Source organism: Cavia porcellus, unplaced genomic scaffold, assembly GCF_034190915.1.
Source record: "Cavia porcellus strain 051 isolate PalLab524CR breed Dunkin Hartley unplaced genomic scaffold, mCavPor4.1 scaffold_2, whole genome shotgun sequence".
NCBI classification, from domain to species: Eukaryota; Metazoa; Chordata; class Mammalia; order Rodentia; family Caviidae; genus Cavia; species Cavia porcellus.
In genome coordinates, this window is record NW_026947485.1 from 88,080,344 (window position 1) to 88,087,064 (window position 6,721).

Below are 6,721 nucleotides of genomic sequence, written 5' to 3' on the forward strand. Positions count from 1 at the left end.
TTGGCAAGTGCAAGGTGTGAGTTCAATCCCTGGTACCCCCCCCTCCCCCCCAAAAAGAAGAAGCAACCATAGAGATAACTGAGTGGAAAGGTCAGAAGAAGAAAGGGTTAGGCATCTGAGAGTGAAAATCACCCGCAGGGGCTGGCATAAGCATCTGCCTTGCAAGCAGGCGATCATGAGGTACCCATAAAAAGTAAAAAAAAAAGAAAAAGAAAATCACCCACAGGTACTTCAACAGAGGGCTGCCTTGTAGGGAGTACATAGTTCCGATGTTCCAGTGGAAAACTTGTTTCAAACTGCTGTTAATGTTTTATCTAGAAAACTAGGTAATCCAAAAGGAATTGAAAGGGAATTGTCGTAAAATACTGCAGATTTACTAGAGTAACTCTAAAATAAAAGGCTTTCCCTCAAAATATCAAAGCAAGCAAACAAAAACACTGCTTGCTGGTTTGTTTGATACTGAAGGCTTCACAGGAAAAACAAGTCTGTTTTAGTTGGTCTTGGGCCATGGACTTCCTTGTGCAAGACTGATTTTTAACTCCCCTAGATATATCCCCCACTGCCCACCCCAGGGAGATCATCTGTTTAAATCTGTTTCATACATATCCCCTGCTCTTTGGTTTGAGTGTTGTATGCATGAAAGATTTTTCTGTTACATCATTTCTAAGAAGACATTTCATTTAAAAGCAAAACAACAGTTTTGCTTATTCAACAAATATTTATTGAGAACTTTCTCTAAAATAGATGTTAAAGTATTAGGAAAACAAAATGGAAAAGTTATTTCAGACCTCAGAGTCCTGGTGACCATGTGTGTATTTACATAACACATTACAGTACACATTGTGCAGTGAATACTTCCAGAGAAAAAAGTATACCAGTAGTGTGAGTCTCGGGAGTCAGTCAACCCAGCAAGAAATGAAACTTCTGCACCCTGCTGCATTTGCCATACTAAACTAGTGCACTTCACTGGTACTGGTATAAAGCACCAGCCCAAATAGTTGTGTTTTTGGACCTATGTTTTCTCAGTTGATGTACAATAATTCACTGTTCTGAGTTAAGTGATCTCATTCCAGAACATAGACAAAGAAAAGGTAATCGCTTGACATATTAAAACCAAAAGATTTAATTGGGCGTTTAAGAAGTGACTCTAAGACCAGGGTTAAGATTTGGTTTAGCCAAGATATTTGTAGAACCAAACCTTTTTCCTCTGAACTCAGCACTTCTTGGGCAACAGTCTTCTCACTGGGGTAGCATGCAAAGTGGCTGCATACCCAGGTGAGAGAACCAGCTAAGACTAACGGAGGCAGCAGAGGTGACCTCAGAAGCCATGTGCTTGGTACGCAGGAGAGATGCAGACCTCCACTGGGTTCTCACTGCACAGCCCCCAAGGCGCCGGAGCACACCCCTGCCTGCAAGCATTCTGGAGAGACCTGATTCAGAAAGACCTCAGTCTTCCTGAGTTATCCTTGAGGAATTACCTGCTCTCCCAAGGGTGAACCCAAGGAGTTAAAGAAAAGTCAGTGTGTTTGATAATTTTATATTATGACCCATTTTTCCCTTCTAGTGTATCTGAGAACTGGCAGGAAGTCATTCTAAAAAGAAAAAAGCATTAAGGGCAATAGTCCTTTATTGTTTCCTTTTTTCCTGAGTTTTTCAAACTCTGGCCTCGCACACTAACCAGGCAGGTGTTGTGCTGCTGACCTACATCGCTAGTCCAGTAATAGCCCTTTTGATCGAATAGCCAAATCCTTACATGAAAGTAGAGCCCACGATCGAACTGCCAGAAACTTGAATACTATTGTGGGTTTTCTTCCCTCCTGCCCGGAGTTGAAGGGGAGAAGGAAGACATCATCTGATTTCTGTGACTGTCTGAAATGGTGCCCATGTTACGGACATTCATTTGCACGATGAACATACTATGAATTTTTCACAAAATATTTCACTGTAGTGATGTGCAAAAAGCTTTGGGGTTGATGCTCAGGTTAGAGGATTCAGACCAGACAAGGGCATATACCAGGTCTCACATACTACTCTTTTCAAAACAGACCTATGCCCAGATGGCAAGCTTGAAGAGGCTAGATGTGGTTCAGAACAAGTGATGCACCGAGCCTTGATATTGAAAAGACAAGCACAAGTCCAGGCTGTGATTGCCGCCAGCCTGTAATTTATGAGAAAGGAATCATAAAATCAATTTTACTGTAATGCAGAAAGATGAGATGACACACAAATTGACTATCTCTGATAAAGCTTTATTTCAAAGCCCCGAGGATAAGATTCATTTATGTAATAACATGAGAAATGTATTCTTCACTCCATTCACAAGTAGAATAAGGGATAGCGTTTAAATTGATTAGACTTTTCCCAAGGGAAAAAGGATGATGTTTTCTAGAGGGAAACAAACTGTTTTTTAAACATTATTCCCTGTTCAAAATATGCTTTTTTACCTGTCTCTATCCTGTCGCTCTTAGCAACAAAGTAGCACGTCAGAACATTTATGGTTCTGTAGCCTGTGTTGGCTGCTTCCATGCGTGTTCTGTGATCTTTAATTTCATTCTGTTTTAGAAAAGGTTATAAAATAGATCATCTTTTTCTTAAGCTCTATTGGTGTTTGGTTTTAGAAAGCATGTACTCTGAGGTTAGAACTGTTACTGTCCACATGCCTTGAACTCTTTGACAAGAAGCTGGCTTCATTTTATAAAGCATTTGTTTTCTGTAAGAGAATTCTATAATGTAATAGAGTTTTAAGTAAACCTCTCCCTGGAAACACTGTTGGCAAAAGCATATGTGACTCATTGAAATTTGGGTTCAAAACCACATCCTAAAAATAAAAGCTAATAAAAGCAAATATGTGTAGCATTTTCTGGCATTTTTCTTTAGATCTTGATACTGAAATAAAACTAATTCTGCACAAGCTCTTAATGGTGGAAGTATTTTCATGCATAGCATGTTATATAATTAACATTCATTGAATCCTGAGTATTTCAAAGGAAAAGCTGATACACATCTTCAGCATAGTGTTGCTCATTATCATTTTTATTTCAATGGAAAGAAAAAGACTAGGGAAGTGTAATTAATTTGGCATAGATAATTCTGGGCGGAGCACTGCAGCAGCAACACCATTTTAAGGTTGCTGCATTATTAGAAACTTGTCCTCATTTTGCAGCTTGCTTTTGCAGTACTTTCTGATACTCGACCATTATATTTTGGCCCTTCCTCCAGCAATCTGTAATCAGCCACTCAACTACCATTAACTTCTTGGAACAAAACCCTCACTGTCAGACTCACTTGATTAAAAAAGATGTTGCATAGGTGCAGATACTCTTTGTACTGATTCCTGGGTTATTTTTAGAAAGATCTTGCAAGTTTCTTGGAGCCTGCATTATATTCTTTATCTGAAAACTCCTCAGAATCCTCACATCACCATGAAAGGTGATCCCTGCCTCTTAACAATGATTTTTTAAGAAAAGATTTTATAGAAGCAGCAAAGCTGCTCTCAGCACCTCTTTTCATTAAATCTCTGACACCAGAGGCTACTGACACTTACACAAAGGTAGACCCTATTGTCCTGATAGGACTTTCCTAAATGACCCTGCTTGGTGTGGAAGAAACTTCCTAGTTGGAGAACAGTGAAGCTGAATACATGGCAGGGCTGTGGCGTGGCCTGGGCATGATTGAGCCAAGAATGAGGAGACGTCTCAGGTGGCAAGACAGGCCACAGCTAAGGCCACCTGGAGACTTTCTGGATAGTTTTCCTTAATTAGCATTATCCCTTGCTCTGAGGGGCCTTTGAACCTCTCCCAAGACCCTGCTCAGGTTTCCTCCATTGTCCACTCAACCCCTTGCTTGTTCTGATTAAATACAAGCTGCCTAGCATCAGTTGGCCAGCTGGCCAGCAGAGTTAGGGGCTCTGCTGAGGATCTCACTCCTCCTGCAGCCCTAAAGACCATGCCGTGTGTCTCATTCCTTTGAGCCTTTGCCATGCACCTGTTTGGGGGGTTGGGGGTCTAGGCACAGACCTCAACACTAATTAGGGACATTGGACAGTCATTGAGCACTGTAGTCATAAATATTCAAGTCTGAGGTCCAAAATGTATTAATACAAGGATGTGGTAACATCACCCATGGCATTCAACAAATACTAAGCTCTGTGTGGCTCTGACTAGGAGAGATTCCATAAAGTTCCTATCAGTCTGAGGTTTGCTTTTCAAGATAGAAGGGGTAAAGCACATTGTGTGTTATGCTGTTCTTCACTTCTAAGCCCACTTTTCTGTCTTCTGCTTTGTGTTACTGAGCTAGATAGGATTCTACAAACTAGATTTTTTTCTTTCACTAGTTGTCAATTAGCCTTGGCCAAAAAGGGGCTCCAGAGGAAAAAGAAATTTCCTTCCCTTGAGTTTGTTCCTGTCAGGATCACCTCAGCAGTCTGTTCCTAGTGGTAATTTAGCTTCTGTATTCCTTCAACTCCCCAAAGACCATCTCATCAGCCTCTTAAACATCCCAGGACCTGACCCCCAGCTTCCCAGGACTTTCCTCTTACTATTCTAGGTCTGGAACCCTAGCCTGTCTCTCTTGTGCCCTCAGCACTGGTGGTAGCAGCTGCTTCCTGGATTATTTCTGTATGACCTCAGTGAATGACCTTCCTCACTGAGTCCTCCAGCATTGGTGTAGCCGATTCCCATGTTAAATTCTGCAGAAATCCCTGTTCTGTTGTCTCTGTCTTTCTGATTTTAACCCATGTCAGTGTCAGCATCTTCCATAGTAGCCTCCAGGTTCAGGAAAAGAGATGCCACAACACTTCCCAAATGCTATTGCTCCCTTCGGGAGGTATTTCCTAATATCTTATTGAAGAGGTTGTCACCTGAACCCCAGGAGATATGGGTGGGTATATATGCCACACATAAATCCCCATTCCTTATTTTTGTAATCTGTAGATTCTCTTTCTACATTACTCCAGGAAATTCTGTCTCCCTCATCGGATCTAGTGAAACGTACATCAGTAAGTGGACATTTATGTACAGAAATGCATACATAGGAAAATCATTATGGCTACTTTCCAACTGAGTGGGCTAACATTAATAAATAAATTCTCCCTGATAAGTGCTTCTAAATCCATACCATTGATTTACTTTTTGTAATATTTTAGTTACCTCTGGCTCCATTCCCACAATAATCCTCAAATTTCTGCCTATGTAAATTAGTAAGATATCATCAGTCTTTTGGAGTATAAGCTAATTTTTTCCAAGCCAGATTCTAATCCCCTGGAGGAAGCTGTGATCTGACTTGAATTATAGATCTGAAAGCCAAAAGCTCCCACTCACAGAGGTCTTGGGTTCAAGATTCTCAGCTTCGTTGAGTCTACCCAAACCCTCCAAAACACTCAGTGTCCCAAAGAACGCATTTTCACATGAGAGTCCAGGCTAGTCTATGAGTTTATACTGACTTCTCTGACCAGCCTAATTAAATGCTGGTCATGTTTTTATATGATATTGCCCTTGTGACTAAAGAAATAAGATAATTTCAGGGTAGCCACAGAATGCCTGTGGTTTTGTCTTGAACTTAAACATTTTAAACCCTGCATTAAGAATTTCCTTTCTGAAAGCTTCACATTTGGCTGAGCCATCCTACAGCCATTTATAATTAGAGTAACCAGGGATAGTGATGGTGCTTTCCTGTTCTTTTCACTCTGACTTTGTGTTTGAAAAACCATGCTGTCCCACAAGGACAGTCTGTTTCAGTGGACACTGCACCTCCATCAATCCATATGATAATTGACTCCTTCTGTGTCTGTGTGCAATGGAATGAATACTAGTACAGCATTTCCAATCAACAAAAGGCTCACAGTCTGGCACAGTCTGGCACATAAGGCCAAGAATGTAATCAAATTAATATCCGAACTCATCACTTAGGGTCTCTTTCCTTCTGCCAAGCACTGTATCAATCAGACGGGGGAACAGAAACCACACAAGGGATTTCAACAGAGGAAATTGGATATTGGATATTGGAAGTCTGAATGAGGAAGTTAGTGTAACTCAGAGCTAAAAGTAGCAGGAGGTACCACGACCTCTAACCTAGGGGAACTCAAGGAGAAGGAGTTGAACTTGTCAGCACCTCAAAGGGTAGGGAGGGGACCTGCAGCACTGGAGCTCAGATCTCAGGAGTTGCTGTCAGGCCTGAGTTGGTGGCAGTTTTTTTTTGAATTTCCTTTTTTTTTTTTTTTTTTTCTTTTTTTAAAGATTTTGACAGTTTTGAGGATGTTGGTTAAATATTTTGCTGATTGCCTCTCCATTGCGGTTGGTCTGGTATTTTCTTTGTATTAGGCTGTAATTACGGATTTGAGGAGGGAGACCACAAATACAAAGCACCATTTTCTGCAGTACTATTTTACCATAAATAAGAATAAATTTGAGTCAGCTGTAGGAAAATGGATACATCCTGAGATCATAAAATTAAGTTAAATAAATCAGGCACACAAGCTTAAATATCACAAGATTTTTCTTGTATAAGAAACCCAAAGTATAAATAAATCAAAGAGCAAAATTTAAAAAAATAAGAGGAAACAGGAAGGTAGATCTGCAAAAGGGAGGGGAACCAAGAAGTGGAAGGGAGAGTTAGGAGGGGAAGCAAAAGGGATGAGTGGGGAAAGTAAGACATGCTATGTACACATAACCAACTCCCCACGGGAACGCAATCATCGTGTGCTGAGAATATGTACAAATAGATG